The sequence below is a fragment of the Nerophis lumbriciformis genome, linkage group LG04 (genome assembly GCF_033978685.3).
Source record: "Nerophis lumbriciformis linkage group LG04, RoL_Nlum_v2.1, whole genome shotgun sequence".
Classification (NCBI taxonomy): Eukaryota; Metazoa; Chordata; class Actinopteri; order Syngnathiformes; family Syngnathidae; genus Nerophis; species Nerophis lumbriciformis.
This window is the reverse complement of record NC_084551.2, coordinates 20,711,955-20,729,762: the sequence shown is the minus strand read 5'-3', so window position 1 is coordinate 20,729,762 and position 17,808 is coordinate 20,711,955. Positions and strand designations below refer to the sequence as shown.

The 17,808-nt window shown below is 36.8% G+C and overlaps 1 long non-coding RNA gene across 1 annotated transcript in view; it reads left to right on the top strand.

Annotated features, from left to right (window-relative positions):
* LOC133597504 (uncharacterized) overlaps window positions 1-17,110 on the top strand; it is a 53,427-nt gene extending 36,317 nt beyond the window's left edge. Inside the window, exons 2-3 of the long non-coding RNA XR_009814681.1 lie at window positions 2,247-2,301; window positions 11,525-17,110. This is a non-coding gene — a long non-coding RNA (uncharacterized lncRNA). The remainder of the gene's footprint in view (window positions 1-2,246; window positions 2,302-11,524) is intronic.
* The last annotated feature ends 698 nt before the right edge of the window (window positions 17,111-17,808 follow it).

Genomic DNA, 17,808 nt, shown 5'->3' with positions numbered 1-17,808 from the left:
CATTACCTTGTCATAGTCCATGGGTGTCAAACTCTGGCCCACGGGCCAAATTTGGCCCGCCGTGTAATTTCACTTTGCCCGTGAGGTGATATCAAATTAACACTACAGCTGGCCCGCCGATTATTTACACCTAATTCTCATACTTGCCAAACCTCCCGGGAGACTCCCAAATTTCAGTGCCCCTCCTGAGAATTGTTATGTCCCCTTTTCGTCCAGTCCAACGAGTGCTGGCTCAGTCACATAATATGTGTGGCTTTGGCATGCACACAGAAGTGAATGCAACGCATACTTGATCTTCAGCAATACAGTTTACACTGAGAGTGCCAGTATAAAAACCTTTAATATTGTTAGAAATATACGCCACACTGTGAATCCACACCAAACAAGAATGACAAACACATTTCGGGAGAACATCCGCACAGTAACACAACATAAACACAACAGAACAAATACACAGAACCCTTTGCAGCACTAACTCTTCCGGGACGCTACAAGGTGTGTGTGTGTATGTAAGAGGGGGAGTTTGGAGGTAGTGGGGGTGTATATTGTAGCGTCCCGGAAGAGTTAGTGCTGCAAAGGGTTCTGGGTATTTGTTCTGTTGTGTACATGTTGTGTTACTGTGCGGATGTTCTCCCAAAATGTGTTTGTCATCCTTGTTTGGTGTGGATTCACAGTGTGGCGTATATTTCTAACAATGTTAAAGTTGCTTATACGGCCACTCTCAGTGTAAACTGTATCGCTGTTGATGAAATATGCTTTGCATTTACGTGTGTGCGCATACAGGAGCCGCTCATATCTTGTGACTGGACGGGCACGTTGTTAGAAGGGATGAAAAGCGGACGTGACGTCAGCTCGTAGGGAACGTTAAAAGCAGTGCCTGTAAGGCACGACCCCAAGACTGTGGAATACGAGATATAATGACTGATGAACACCTTTGTTCGATAATGAGGGATGCCTCAGCTCAAAGCCTTAGCCCAGACATTAATGAACTAGCATCCAAGAAAAGATGGCAGGTATCTGGCTTGGGCACATCAGATTAGATCAGTGTGTTGCAAACTGAGCAGTTTAAAGTCCTGCATGGTTGGTTAATTCATTATTTTATTTTCAAATGTATTAGCTTGTGTAAAAAGTTAATGTTGATATTTACCTCTGAAGGCTGCAAATAGAAAAGAGGCATTACATTTTTATTTCAATTGTATTTGATATGCCATTGATATTTTTTAATTATTATTATTATTTGAAACTCGATTGTGCATGTCACTATACAATTATATAAGCCTTGCTTGTTTAATATTTAAAGCAAAACTTGTTTGGGTCCCTATCAAAAAGGTTAATTTGTTCAAACTTGGCCCGCGGCTTTGTTCAGTTTAAAATTTTGGCCCACTCTGTATTTGAGTTTGACACCCCTGGAATTCAAACACGGAAACAATCTACAATGTCATGTTTGTTTGTTGGATTTGAATATTTAGCGAGAAATCCTTCAGTATAAACCAATTACTAACTAATTACAGTAAAAACCAAACCATTTTTGCCCATGGATTGGTCAATTCTCTACTGATTACAATAAAGAACTTTTTGTGCAAAATCCAACTACATTCATTTGAAATCATGTTGCTGGTATCATAACACTTTGGCAGGAATCCAAGAAATAATGAAAAGGAGTTTAAATAGTGTGAACATCATGCAAGAAGAATGTGCTTCACCAGAAGAAAAGACTTTGTTAGATTTCTGCATGTTTTTTTAGGTTGACTGGACCAACACTTGGCCACCAAATCTGACACTGTGAAAACTATGTGACTAAGGCCGGGTCTAAACCCGACGCTTAAGAATCACAGCTTTATGGTTATCATGGCACATTGGCTGCTAAAAAGGAAAGTTTCATGCTTTGAGTGTGTGTGTAGCCTTTTAAGTGGGTCACCCCACCATGTCTAATGGCCCCTTGCTGCGTGCCGCGTCCTGCGCTGAGCTGCTCCCTGCTGTCACACTCATACACACAAACAAACCCATGCACGCAGCGGGGGACATTTTTGGGGTGTCCCTCACTTTAATACCCTCCACAATGCGCCACCGCTGCATCTGTTGCTCTTGTTCCCAAAATTTAAAGTTGATCAGTGAAGTGCTCGCATGTCTCTCCTCACTATCAATATCTTTTTCTTATTTTAACACACCATCATTTCTTTTTTGGTTCCGTTTTTACCCTTTGTTTGACTGAATGGATTATCTCATTTATTTTTGTTTATTTAAAGGTCAGGCCTGCATTACACAGACCGTGGTTAGGCTTGAAGAAACGGCCTCAAACAGGTGAGCATGCCCACCACACTTAAATTATTAACCCAGTGCACTGCATTGTTTGTTGCAGCACAATATTATGTGACTCAAAATCATTGTTGTTTGATGGTATTATTAAAAAGGAGTATTGTGGCTCAGCTAACCAATTAAGTCATGGTTTGTCTCATAAATCATATATTGCAACCAGTTGTATCGTAAAGTGTTTGATGATCACTGCATCATTAGGAAGATGGTTTTCTTATATCCCATCCCTGAGATTAGCCTTTTTTTCACTGTGTGATTTGTGAGAAAAAAAATATTCTTTGCCATTTATGCCGGGGGTTTTTTTTTACCGTCCCCATTGTAAGGTGAGGAGAAGAGAAGGGGGATGGTTGGGGTGCAGAGTGAGACGAGTGGTTGGGGCCGGTCGAAGATCAGACATCGAGATGATAAAAATTCAGAGTCTTATGGCTAGTATCTGCCCATTGATCCTAATATGAAATACACATAAACATATCAGCAGCATCCTGCATATATCAAAGTCCTACCTACAGAAAATACATGCACATTAATGGCCACTTAAATATGGATATAAACTTGCAGCAAACTCCTGTAATCTTTGAAGTAACTGTAAATTGTCTCAGTACAGCAAGTGTAAACATTGTGGCTACCATGGCTGTGTAAAGCACTGAAACACACACACACACACACACACACGCACACACTAAACCTCAGCTAAGGAGAAGCCAGCTACGTCAGTATATTTTCACACTGCAGCAGCGCCTCTTTGTCTGCCTGTCGACCTGCCAGCGCTAAGATGGAGGAGGAGAAATATGATTTTTTACCGAGACAGAAGAGACCGCTTTGTGTTTTGTTTGCGTGCGCGAGGCATTGTGGCGAATATTTATTTCTGTCAGCATCGTTTCAGTTTTGCCATTAGGCCCGGCGTCATCTTTGTCTCTCGACATGGGCGTGCATGTGTCACAAGAGGTGTCACTTACAAACACAGGCGTTACACTTCACAAGCGACGTTGCCCGGACTAACACATTAACGCAGTGGGCGATAGCATAGCAATCTTCTGTCCACCTGCTGTTTGTCTTGTCACATACACACTCACGTGTGCAAGGGTGTGAGCGGATTCTATCCATGCACATGTGGACTAGTCCAGCAAATATCTTTAAATGTCAATAGTTCACATTAGAAAAGGGGCTTAGCAGCAATGCCAATGCTCTCCTACACTGAAACCTTACTGATGCATTTATATATTTTTAGTAAAATAGATTCTCGCAATGGCGTTTATACTCTGAAAAAAACAATTCAGAGGCCCTGCAGCATTACGACGATCGCGAGCTACTGGTCGATCGCGGAGGGTGTGTCAGTGGATCGTCAGCCAGGCATTAAAAAAATAGTCCGAAAAAATAGTGATCATCAATCTTCGCTATGACGTCACTTTCGTCACTTATTAACATTCGCGAGAATCTTGTGAGATGACGCTGGCTGCTGCGAGCTCAGTGTTACAGTTTTTTTCCAATTACTTACACACTAAATTTTACATTTGTACACAGTTAACAAAGTCCACACAAAGTAAACAAAACCACTGTGCAGATTTGCCTAATATTAGGCATAGACTCTGCTTTGCATTTTTTGCGAAATATTACACACAATGCTTTACACACACCTTCCCATCTTGCACACAGATAACGATTGTGATACACACATATTCACATCTTGCACACAGATAGCGATTGTGATACACACATTTTCACACTTTACACACACACTAGGATTGTGATACACAAATCTTTACATCTTACAGAAAGATAAGGATTTAGAAGTTACTTCCTGGTCAATCCCAAGGGCTGGCTTGCCAACGACCACACAATTGAACACATTGGATAATCACATCCACCAGGTGTAAAGACACACAGGTGATAAATAGAAAATACAGCCTTAAAGTGGGTGCTCCAGCTAAACAGTTTTTTTCCATTTGTAATTTTTATCTTATTTATCTTATTTTTTTTCAAACCTTTTTATCTGTCTCAGATTTTAATTTGTACTGCATGTTATTGTTGACTACTGTGATATGTGACCTGTATATGCAGTTTGCAGCATCATTGTTGAGCAGTTCTTGAAAAGATTACAGGATATTTTTACTTTCTCTTTACGTCCTTACTTATAGGCCCACTTCAAAGTAAACAATGACGATTACTATGGATTTGCCAATATATTTTGTCAAGTTACAGTAATCATTCATCACATATGCTAAAAAAGGTTTGACAAAATGCCCCAAACATGTGATTTCTTATAGTAAAATAGGGGTTTTCACAAATGTGGTTTGTATTTATCACTGTTGTGGGTAACTCACTCCAATAGTGTCTTATCATTTGAAGTCTGTGTGAGTGAGATGACAATATAACTGCATTTTTACAAATGCTTGCTTTATTTTGATGAATGGGCATATGTTTTGACCAAAGTGTGTCATTTTGCAAATAATCTAAGAATTAAGAAAATGTAATGTTGTGTTTGGAAAAGTGTGTAAATCCTTTTGAAAAAAAAACACACAGTTAGTCAAATTGTGTGTAAGCAAATGGAAAAAACTGTAGGAAAAAAACGACTGACAGGAAGGCGAGAAACACTTTTTTTATTTCAACAGACTCTCTGCTGTCAAAAGCCTAAAGACAGCACAGTTCCTGTCTTCACAACAAAAGTGCTGCTCCATCCTGCCTGCGCTAACAAAATAAGAGTCTTAGAAAGCTGCCGCACACAAGCTAGCAAGCTACATGGTTTGCCGTCAATGAATTTCTTGTAAAGTGTATAAATATTAATATGGAAGCTGGACAAATAAGATGCCAAAAACCAACCACTTTGATGTGGTATTGGACAGAAAGGAGGCGACTTTTTCACCTCCACAATGTAAATCCGAAAATGTGGACGTTATCAGCACTACTGTGAATCCTGTCTGATTCCAATCAATGCATGTCATCAGAATCAGATTTAACAGTATTTTTCACAGTACATTTTGTAATCAAAATTGACTGTAATATCACAACAAATGTTGTACATCAAAAATTATGGTACACTTTTATATTTACAGTAAAATACTGTAAATACAGTCTGTAATGTTTCAACAAATTACTGTCAATTTAAACTGATTTGACCTATTCTGCAAAATCAACTCTTCTTACCTATTGGTACCTGTTTTTGTGTTTGAGTGATCTGCATAAGTTCGGGACAATTTTGGAATCAAACCATTGAGATTTGTATAGAACAGTCTTACCTTCCTTCATACTTACTCCAAACGAGCTGTTTGGAATGTGTCCAATTTGTGACGTTTTTCCCATCGGTGCCGTCAGAGGATATCTCCATATATGGTAAAGTTTTACCTGAAGAGCTTTGCGCGAGTCCGCCATGGTATTCCGGCGTTGTAGTACCGTATTTTTCGGACTATAAGTCGCAGTTTTTTTCATAGTTTGGCCGGGCTCCAATGCGACTTATATATGTTTTTTTCCTTCTTTATTATGCATTTTCGGCAGGTGCGACTTATACTCCGGTGCGACTTATAGTCCGATAAATACGGTAATTAAATTCCTTCTTTTTCACTATCCTCTTGTTGTGGGGCAGACTGGCTCGTAAACGCACATGCATGCTGTTGCCATTTCTAATACAAAGTAGCGTACAGTTTTAACGTATATCTTTCGATAGACTCCATATTGAAGCGTTAAAAACTACAACACGGCTGATGGGGAGAAGGCGCAGTCGGAGTGGAGGCACGTAAATAAGACCGGTCAGAAAGCAGCGAGAAGGTGGTCTGTAAAAGATTATCTATGCAAGATGTTTACCAAAGAACCACTATGACATGTTATGTAGACCACAAGGAAGTGTATTAAATGTAGAAAATAATCATAATATGACCCCTGTAAAGGGTTGCATAGACTACATTGCTTGTACAGTAGGCGGCGGTATGCTGTTACAACGAGAGAGTAATTCATGTTAAATAAAATGTGAAGTCACATCATTTAGTTGTACCTTTAGCGTAAAAGTACAACAGTAACTTCACAGTTGTAACTTTGTTGTAATTACTGTAATATAACAGCTCTGCAGTAAAGATAAGGTCATTATTTCCCAGTAATTTGCTGTGAATTTACAGCGACAATTTTCACAGTTTACAAATACAATTTAGCTGTTGAATATTATAGTAATATTAACACAGATGTATAGACTTTTTTAAAATAAAGAAAACATTTTGTTGGCTCTAACTGAACAAATATACTGGGTAAAAAAAAAAACTAAACAATGCACTCATTAAAACACGTATATATACACCATGCATGTTATCAAGGGCCTGCGTTGAATGTAGTTCCATACTATTGTGCTTTCTTCGCATTTAGGGCTGGTGCATTTGATTTGAATGAAAATGCAGCAGGGTTTGATGGAGGCCACTTTTGCAGCACAGTAATGACACTGAATAGTCGGCATCAGAATCATTGGACTGCGGCAAGCCTTTCTCTGTGACAGTGGAGATGTTGTTTGAACAACCTTCGCCGTACGCGCGCATGAAAACCTTGAATTGAATTTAAACTAAACCCGACCATGATGTTTTGAGGCGAGGTATAAAGAAAGTGTCAGTTCTTCGCTCTTTCTGCGTCACAATTTTCTTTCTCTGATGAGTGTGTGTAATGTTGTTTGATTAGTGGACACATCGGGCAGCCCCTCCATCACTATTCAGCCATTTTGTCTGCCACACTGCTGGGGTGTACGCACGTGTGTGCATGTGTGTGTGTGTGTGTGTGTGTGTGTGTGTGTGTGTGTGTGTGTGTGTGTGTGTGTGTGTGTGTGTGTGTGTGTGTGTGAGAGAGAGGCTTTTGTCAAGTAATGTTAAGAAAAGAGAACGAGCGAGTGAGAAGACACCGTGCAAAATTTTACAAACCGCAGTCCCTGTGAACCGTATTTTGTCTCTTTTTTTTCCACTTTAATCTCTGCATTTCCGCATTTTGAGCATTCATTTCCCGAGCGTCATCATTTTTCACAATAACAAGAAAAATGCAAAATAAATTATTTTTCATTTAAAATGGTTGGAATGCGCTGTGCAAGGTGCTGAGCCCCCACATCACTCGGTCTGCTGTCTATTGTGCGTTAAGTGGATTAACAGAGCGGTGTGTGAGACACACAGTCAAAGTGGCAACCAGAACCGTTGTTTACAAGCTTCTGCCACCTTTGTCTATTCCACTTTTTATTCCACACTTGCAAACCATTACAATACCTTTTTTGTTGTTGTCATATTGCATTACCGCTAAAGCATTGCATAATCGTATTTATCAAAGCATGTATAGGGGCACAATCAAGTAATTTATTTATTTTTAGCATAAATTACACATTTAAAGTTAAATACTGCTATTGTAAAGTGTGTGCCTTATTTAACTAGATCTTTTTATTTTCATTTTTTTCAGCATGTAAAATGTAAAATAAAATGAAATATCTTGGCTCTTAAATTGTCAACCCCAGTGAATTAGAATATGCTATTAGGTATCAAACCATTACATAGAAATCTTACTGTTAACATAATGTTTTTGTTGAATGTAGTTGAAAAAACACACAATTGTCATTTTAGTTTTCAATATAATTATTTAAATACATCTATTTAATTAGATTAATTGTGGGATGCATTGGATAGTTTGCATAGCGGCTGTAAAAAATCAAGACATGGCCACATTTTTAATAACACTCTTTTTAGTGTGTATTCATTAAACTATAGATGATTTGGCATAAACAGTGCAATGTAAAAAATAACGTTATACAACAATTATTTTACATGTATTTATTTACAGAACTTAAAATCTGTAAACATATCAATATTATCAGCATAGTTTTAATTATTACAGTATTATTATTTAAATTGTTATCATTTAGTCAAACAACAGGGGTGGAATCATCCCCATTTTTAAAGTATAAATACAATGCTTTCTTTGTACATTAAAATGATTTCACTTATTTACTTAGTAACGCCTCAAAATAATAACTAAATTCATTTTGCCCACAATATGACGTCACAAATAGCATAGCGCCCCCTGTGACTGTCAGTTGGTGTCTACAATTACAATTCATCTGAACAAGTACATAGCATTAGTATTATTGCTAATAATAATGTAAAACAAGTCGAAAATATGTATGGGCATTAAAACCAGCACAATATCAAATTACACCGATTCCATAAGATAAAATGTTAAGATAAAAACAATCTCTTCACAGCTGAGTCACACGAGTGTATCTATATGGATCATTTCAAAAGCATGAATGCTTCATATTGATGAGAATCCTGATATGAAAAAATACAATCTTAAGCTTTTGATCAGACTATTAGAGTCTATTAGAGGACACACAATTTAAAACATGTCAGATGCATCAAAAGCTGCTTTCAGATTCGGAATATTTGTTATCTCAATAGGTATGTACTTTCATATTTTTTTGCATTATTATTTTATCAGGAACGGTATTTCTAATCTGTATAGGATATGTCTATACTGTATGTGGGCACTAAACCTTACCTACAAGTATAAGTACACTGCAATTAGCTTCATTTATAATGTGCTTTAAAACTGATGTTAATTGATTAAGGTCTTGAAAAAACATCAGTTCTTTTTATTCCTCTAATTTCTCCAAACTGTCTTTTGAAACTGGTTTCAGTAGATAAGGTTTCATGCATCATCTGTAAAATGTGCATGTGTGTTGTCTAAATTATAGCCAGTACAATCTTATCTTTTCTGTCATTGAATTTAAAGCATAGTTAACATTTATGTTTAACCAATTTAAATGACATTATTTTACCAGAATGTGAAAGTACAATATAAATTGTATAAACAAGGTCCGGTGTGGTATATAGTATGACGCAATAGCACAATGTTTTCTTTAATTTGTCTAGAAGTCTTACTTTGTGTGTCAGTCTGTGGTCGACAACTGACTTCGGGATAACCTAAATGGCCTTTTTAACATTTAAAAAAGAGGGGTGCCCTCCTCGCCATTCAATGTTTCAGCCCCATTCATTCCTGTTAGCTCACATTGAGGCCCATGCTATAGACGCCTATTCACGTCCAATGTCTATGTAAACACAAACGTGTTGTCGTGAAGGTGTGTGTTACTGTGTGCATGTGAACCTACATCTTTTTAACAGGGTTTAGCCTCCACAATAGTCCTTGTCTATCCTCTGTTTTACATTCTTTTTTTCATTCTGTAGATCATGAACCGCACACACACACACACACGCGCGCGCACACACACTACTAGGATCAGTCATGCTCGGGGTCGTCTACGGGCCAACTCAATATTGTTGCCTATAAGCTGCTTTGGAACAAGTTTAAAGGACAATTCCAAATATTTTGTGCAAGAAAAGGCTCCGCTAGCTTGATGTCTAAGCGGCAGATTTAGCACGGGAGAGGGAGGATGTAGACTCCTCCTCAGCCCGGCCCATCTTATATGTGAATAGAAAGTGCAATTGATTTGCTAATGATAAAGGATTCCGTTTAAACAACGCTGATATAATCACTGTGTCCGTCTCAGGGAAATGTTAAGGAAAATTGCCTTCCTAAATTGATTGCACTGAAGGTGAGCTGGAGCCAAGCATGCAGCTTGTTGTTTTATGCTGCTGAGTGTTCCAGATAAATGCAATACATTGACTGTTTTATTCCATGAATTTGCAGGGTCTTGCCATTTTTGTAACAAATAATTCTATAAACAAAAAACATGAAGCCCCTGATCATTTCCCTTCCTCATTATTTCTATATTTTTTTCATAATGGGTTTATATTGATTAAAAAAATAAATGTACCTTCAAGAATGAATTGGCCTGATGAATCAAATAAATGGTGAATAAATGTACAATTTAATTCAATTAAATTGTTCTGTATGTTTAATTGTGGAGCTCAGCATACACCCAGTGACATGTCTAGTGGGTTCATATATTTATATAAGTGCTGTCAAATTTAGTGCATTGACTAATGTGATTAATCAAAAAAAAATTGCAATAATCATGCATAAATACATTATTCACACATTGTTTTGAGCACACATTAACAATGGCTACCTTTTAGGTAGCCAAATACGGTTATTGATCAGATCAATGCACACGCCAGTGCCAAGTTGAGAGAGGAGACATAATACATCCCATATATATATATATATATATATATATATATATATATATGGGATGTATTATGTCTCAAATATATATATATATATATATATATATATATATATATATATATATATATATATATATATATACTGTATGTAATATGTATACTGTATGTGTTGTCCAATGATTATTTGTTAAAAATCAGATTAATCACACTTTTGAATTTGGATTAGTCTCATGATTAATCACAGTAAAGCACTTGCTTGTATAATTTAAATTAAACCAAAAAAGACCCAAGTATTTTGAAATGCAATTTTATTGTAAGAAAGTCATACAAAAATATGTTTTTTGGTTATGTTTTACTTCAGTAAGTTTTCTTAATTTATTTGCTAAAAACATGGTAACCATTGATTGGAATATATTAGGTTTCCTCTCTCATCTTTGCACTGGGCTGTGCATTAACCTGATCACTTACCTTATTTGGCTACCTTTTTGGTAGCCATCATTGATAATAATTAATATTTCAATTAATTAAGCAGCGTGTTTGTGAAGTGCAATAATGACTGAAACGCCCAATACAAAAATAATGTTTTGATAATATGTGTTTCCAACCTAATTTGTGTTTCTCCCTTTGAAATCATACTTCCTTGCTGTTTCCCATCAAACTATCAGCGCAACTCTTTTGTGTGCAGCATGCAATGACGTCATATTATTATGACCACCGTAACAATAAGTCATCCGTAGGGTGTGCGACGAAAGTGATGAAAATGGCCTATAAATCCAGATGAGACTGACTTTAATGAGCATCTGTTGACCATAATCCAGCAGATAAATGACTTTTAGAGGCGTTAAACCCTTCAATTCTAGTATCTCTCCGTGTGGAGTTGAATTTTAACATGACATGGTAATGAAATGTGCTGGTAGCTTAGTGGGACTGCATTTTCACACTGTCAGTGATGATAGAAATCCAGTCTCCCGTTGAGAAATGCAAAAAGTACTTAAAGATAAGCTAAAATACAGGAATGCTGCAAAGTTCTCTCATTAAAATCTGGATGGGAACAAATTTCACTTTGGTTTTATGCTGGTGTTCGCTCTCAAATTTCACAAATTGCATTTTGTATGTTTTTTCAGCGGATTCTGTCACTGAGAGCCTCAGATTCCTCTGCCGGAAACCGATGAGGAGTATATTGCCTCTCTTGAACGCGCAGGATGGAGGACATTTACCATGGCAACCACTAATGCAGTATAGATGCAAGGACTGAGCCTTGTCTGCCACTGCAATAATACAAGATTCATTGAAGCCAGGGTGAAATGTCATCGGGGCTGTCGTTTTAAATTACCCAGAATTGCATTTGATGTCTGCACTTTTGTCAATGGAAAATCTCACTTGCAATGGATAGAAGGGTATTTTACCCTGTATTTGCTAAATTTTGCAACATACCCTGCCTTAGTGCCTCTGTATACAGTAGAGTGTAATGTATCATGCACTAAAGAACCACTTCATCTCTCTTGTTTTTCAATTCAGCAGTATTGTCGGTCATATTGTTTCCCACATCTCCCATCCACATAATCCGTCCTTTGGCAGAGTCAAATCCGATTTTTACACTGTTCCCCCCTGCACACTTCTAAAATGTGATTTTGGTATCATCCTCCTTCACACGCTGGATTACAACTGGACCTCTTTCAAAAGTAGCACCTAAGTGATGGGCACTCACCTTGGAAGGAAGCCAAGTTTAGCCTGTTTTTTACTGTTCAACATTCAGGTTCTGATTAATTGGAGCTGGAGGTAGCTCACAAAAGCCACTAAACGGATAGAATAAGAGGGACTTTGCGAAAAACAACATAATAACATACCGGTATGTCAAAAGCAAGAAAAAGGTGAGGAAATTTGACAAATTTATATTTTCCTTATTGGATGGTTGAATTATTTTCAATGTTTAAACATACCCAGTAGAATAAAATAGTTGTTGATTTAAGCCAGGAGTGTCCACACTAAGATATGCTAACAAGTTATATTCAGGTGATTGAAGGCCTGATCTACTAAAGGTTTCCGTGTATCAAAACAAGTGCAAACTTGATATCATACGCAAAGCCGATTTACTAAACTTGCGCGCAGAGGATTGTGTCTCTTAAGTGAGCAAAATAAGGTGTGCAATCCATTTAGCATGTCTGTCTTCATGAATAAGCAGAAAATATTCTGATCATCAGAACACCCACAATATAAGGGGAAGGAGTTGCAAATATTAACATTAAACACGTGCAATGTGATTAATCAAGGCTGATCACTGTTCTGCGGGTGCTATCTTGCGTCTTTATTTAGCACGTCTGAAAAGTATGTGCAAACAGACATAGTTACACACATGGCTGTGAGAAAAGAGTTGCTCGTGCTGCAAAGACAGACCACGGACAGACATGTTTGGACTCCCATAAAAAATAAAAAAAATAGATATTGTCTATTAAGCAATATAATTTTATAAGTTAACCGCTGCTGGATGACTTAAGGGGTTGATTAAAACAAATTCAATTGATGCATTTTGGTGTCTGCTGGCAGTTTTTTTTAATACTGTTTGTTTTTAGGGGGGGAAATATATTATTATAATATACCCCCTGTATGAAAATATGTCGTTCAATAAGAATGTTTTTTTTTTGGATAATTCTAGACAGATGCATGCGCTGGAGTTGTTATGGTCCACCGCATCCCTGCAGCACTTCAGCGCGCTAAAACAGTTTTTGTTGTCTGTAGATTGTGATTCTATATTACGGAAAAGGTGTTACAGATTATAGATGTGTGCTGTTAATTCAACAGTGCATTGAGAGATCAATAAAATGAACGTGGCGAGGGCACATAATGCCAGTATTACACGCAAAAACCTCATTTAAATAGGGGGGTCTGCAACACTTTTCATTTGTACACACAGTCTTAATAGATCACACGCAACCCACAACACTAATAGTACACGCAATTTTTAAGTTTGCACACTCTGTTTAGCGCGTGGTATCCTGGATCTTAGTAAGTCAAGCCCAAAGTGTATTTCTATCAACATTTTTGGGCCAAATCGATGCCCTTTGCTTGTTGAAGGGGCTGTTTGCAGGGCGTTAACATTCTAAAGTGTTGTAAGCATGATATCCCGTCTTTTACAACGTAAATCACGCCTCATGTAACACACACACACACAAACATTAGCTATGTGTGTTGTCAGCTAATGATAACAATTTGACAAGGCTACTATTGTTAGCCGTCATTGAATGTATATTCCAGTGTAACAATAACGTGACTCCAAATTGGTTATTGTTTTGCTTTTTGGTATTTGCACTAGGGCTGCAGCTATTGATTATTTGGTAACACTTTAGTATGTGGAACATAGTCACCATTAATTAGTTCCTTATTAACATGCAAATTAGTAACATATTGGCTCTTAATTAGTCATTATTAAGTACTTATTAATGCCTTACACTAACCCTAACCCTCTAACCCCTAACCCTCTAAACCTAACCCTAACTCTAAATGAAGTCTGTGTTACCTACAATATGTTCCCCTAGTGTCCAAATAACTCTCAATTGAGCATTTGTTACTTAGAATATGTTCCCCATACTAAAGTGCTACCGATTATTTTAGTAATCAAATAATTGATCGATTAGTTTGTCTGATTAATTGAGCAATCAGATAAAACACTTTATAGCCTCAATGCACATTTTAGGTAAAATAGTTGATGATTTTCTGTTCATTCTTTTTCTTTCTTATAAATTATAAAACACTGAAAATGCAATTTTCTAATATGTGCATTGGTAAATATAATAACTAAAAACTCTGTTGTTCACCACCACACAGATCACAGCACAGCACCCACACCCACCATCATGTGCGTTCAATTGTAGTGGCCGTGCGGAAATTATTTATGCATATTTAAAGTTCTGCAACCCATGTGGTCGGATTTTATCAATTCTTATTACTTGCGCTGATTAAACAATAAATCAAAACAACAGATTATCAATCAAAGCTTTTTTCTAATAATCAAATGAATCGATTAATCATTTCAGCTTTAATGTGCAAGCACTGCGGGTGTGTACGGGTGTACGAGACAGTGCTAAATGACAGCCTTAATGACAGACAAATCCTTCAGGAAGAAGAAAACAGTTTTTATTTATTATAAGTAGTCATTGTGGAAAAATACAGACATTTCTAAAATATGTATATGTTCTATGAATGTGTATTGGCCTATCCTGGGCAAAAAAAAAAATTGTACAAGGTTTCTTTGGTGACGTGACTCATTTGAGTAACAGGACTGAAGGTAACAGGAGTGAGTTTTTAGCATAGCATTAGCAAATACATGGAATATAGCCACGTGGCATTTATGCTAACAGCACGTTGATGCTAAGCGCATGACAGTGATTCAGAAAAAAAAAGAAGAAAAAAAACATTTAAAAAAATAATACATTAAATATTAGCTAGAAATGCAGTCATCCCTGCCCACATTACGCTTCAAAGTTTGCGCATTACTCTATCGTACATTTTTTAAAGTATATTCTATGTATTTTTTGCCGAAATTGAGCGTTTTCAAGCATAAAAATGGCTGAATGAACTAAAAGTATCAGTACTACAGTAGCATTGCCACTAGATGAGACGAATTCGATCAGAGTGCGTTGTTCCACTGATTGGCTCAGCCTCAGGCAACATTACTGTACTGGATTAAATTAGTGTAAAGGTGACTAAAGGGTGTTATTTAATGTGTACAGGGCTCTCAAAATGATTAAAAAAAAACATATTAAAAAGGTGGTAAAAAATAGCGATGAAAATATGCTATTTGTAGTTAATAATTTCTACATGGTGGAAATGTATTTGACACGTTCAAGCCCTCAAGCAATTAAAAAGCGATGACCAAGAGTTTACTGTAAAGATATATGGAATAACACAACTATGTTAAAAAAACAAAACATTTCTGAAGGATTCCAATTGTTATATTTTATCGTGAAGTTTAATTTTACTGCTTGCAGGCAACAAAAGCTAGTTTTCCAGCGTTTAGGGTAGTTAAATTTAATCTTTAAATTGTATTTACTAAATAAGCAGTCCGATCAAAGTGCAGAACACTTTTCTTCATTAAAAAATGTTTTATGCTATAATGCCTTATACATTTTATTTGCTAAAAAGCACCAATTCAGTGGAATGGCCTTTCTACATGTTCTCATTACTTTAGGCCTTTTTTTTCCCACCTTTTTTGCTGTTTTTAATTTTAGAATGTGCCATGATCCAATAATGGTTGCACTTTGGACACCCCTAATTTAAGATCGCTTACCAATACAATCCAATACAGTCCACTATAAAATTATATAGCACATTTCAAAAATAAAAAAAAGTTTCACAAAGTGCTGAACATACAAAATTAGTGAAATCTAATTTATTTATTTTTTAATCAGAATAATCTTACTTTTGAATTTGTTTTTATCATTATTAATCACAGGTTATTATTTGCTTGCAACATCTAAATTAACTTAAAAAAGAGCCCAAAATGCTATTTTATTGTCAGAATGTCATAAATAAACACTTTTTTAAGTTTTACTAAAATGCATGTCATGTATTTGCTCACAGCTTGATAACAGTTGTATCTAAATTCCCATCGGGGTTTATTTTGAAGTGAAATTTGCCAGCGAGCACAACAGTGGGAGTCTTCTCATTCATATTCGCAATGTAAACATCCACATTTAAAGTAAAGCAGCTCGTGTGGTTGAAACGAATGGTGTGATTAAGCTGCACATATACATGATTAATGCAATATTTTTTTTGTGGTTAATCGCATGAGTCAACTTACATTTGCATTTGGTCCCATTTGTCTAAAAAGCCTTTGTAGAAGCATCTTTCAAATTGTTTTAACAAGTTGAGCCATTTATATTGTGCATCCATTGTTTAGCCATTATCAAGAAGGCTGCAATCCTTTGCAGGAGTGTCAGTCCAAAACAAACATTCCTTCAAAGATGTTCTGACCTGCTGCTACAGTTGTTCTATGTAAGTGTGTGTGCGTGTGTGTGTAAGTGTGTTTTGTCTGCCCCCATCTATAGCTGTGTCCAGCCCCTCTCTTTCACAGTTAGAGAAAAGAACCACACTCCTTGGGGCCTTAGTTTGCTGCATACGTGTGTAGTGTTCCACTCTCTTGGGATTTCTTTTAGCCATATTCGTGCTTGCATGAAGCTATTTGTGACAGCCATCATTATACCGTGCATGCAGTACATCTGTAAAAGAGAAGTTCTATAAACAGCGTCAAAGAAAATGCATTATGTTATACAAATACACCCTCATACTTCTATATATTCTCTGCCTCTTTACATATGGAGGTATAGCACAGAACAAAAAAGCCCAAAACCCCTAACTCTAACCCCAAACTTAACCTTACCCTACCCGCAACTGAAAATGTGAAGCAGAAGAAAACTTGTATTTCTTTGTCTTTGGTAATATTTGTTCATTCATCAGTTTTTCTTCGGTTAATACTCAATGATGTTGGATGAGACGGTCTATTGGCTCACTGTTATATCCTAAAGGTGTTAGACGGGGTCTCATCCAAGGATTTGATTCGAGCATTAGGGCCACGGAACACATAAGGGCCTTCTCAAAATGTTTACCCAAATTGTCATAATAATAAGATTCATACTGTAATTACTTACCTCGTTTGCTTTTCCAACAGACTTAAGATTCCCTTGCCCCTGTTGAGGAGCAATGCTGGACTTCCGGATGTGCTGTTATACTGGGTCAGTGGAGAGCCACAGCAGCTTTGGAAAGGGGAAAAGCTGTGTTATTTCAGCGCGGCCAGCCTTTTGGATGCTGGGTTATTTCACATGCATTTTGGATTAGTCTTTGGCTGGATCTCCAGGATCAAACTAAATGGGATGTTTAACCTCACATGGCCTGCAGCCGAGAGTTTTACTGCGATAAACCAGGTTAGAGAGGATTAAACTTGACCCATATAACATAATATCATTTTAAAAGTATTGAAAGTGATGAATGCTGATTAAATGACTTACGTGTTCACAAAATAGATGCTCTCAGTTTGAATTGAACAGAAAAATACAGACACACATATGTCTGAGTTATCGATGCACAGATTACTAGGTGTATCCCAACCCGATATCAATATGGCAAAAATACAAGTATCGGAATGAGATCGTCTCGCATGTAAAATATCTTATATAAGTTTAAATACAAACAGTGTGTTTACAGTGTTACAGTGTGTTTACTTTTGCAAAGCTGGACAGCTAGTCTAAATGTCCTCCAATAGACTTAGACTTAGACTTAGACTTCCTTTTTATTGTCATTCAAATTTGAACTTTACAGCACAGATAAGAACGAAATTTCGTTACATAAGCTCATGGTAGTGCAGGATAAAAAAAAGCAATAAGGTGCATATATAAATAAATAAATACATATAAAT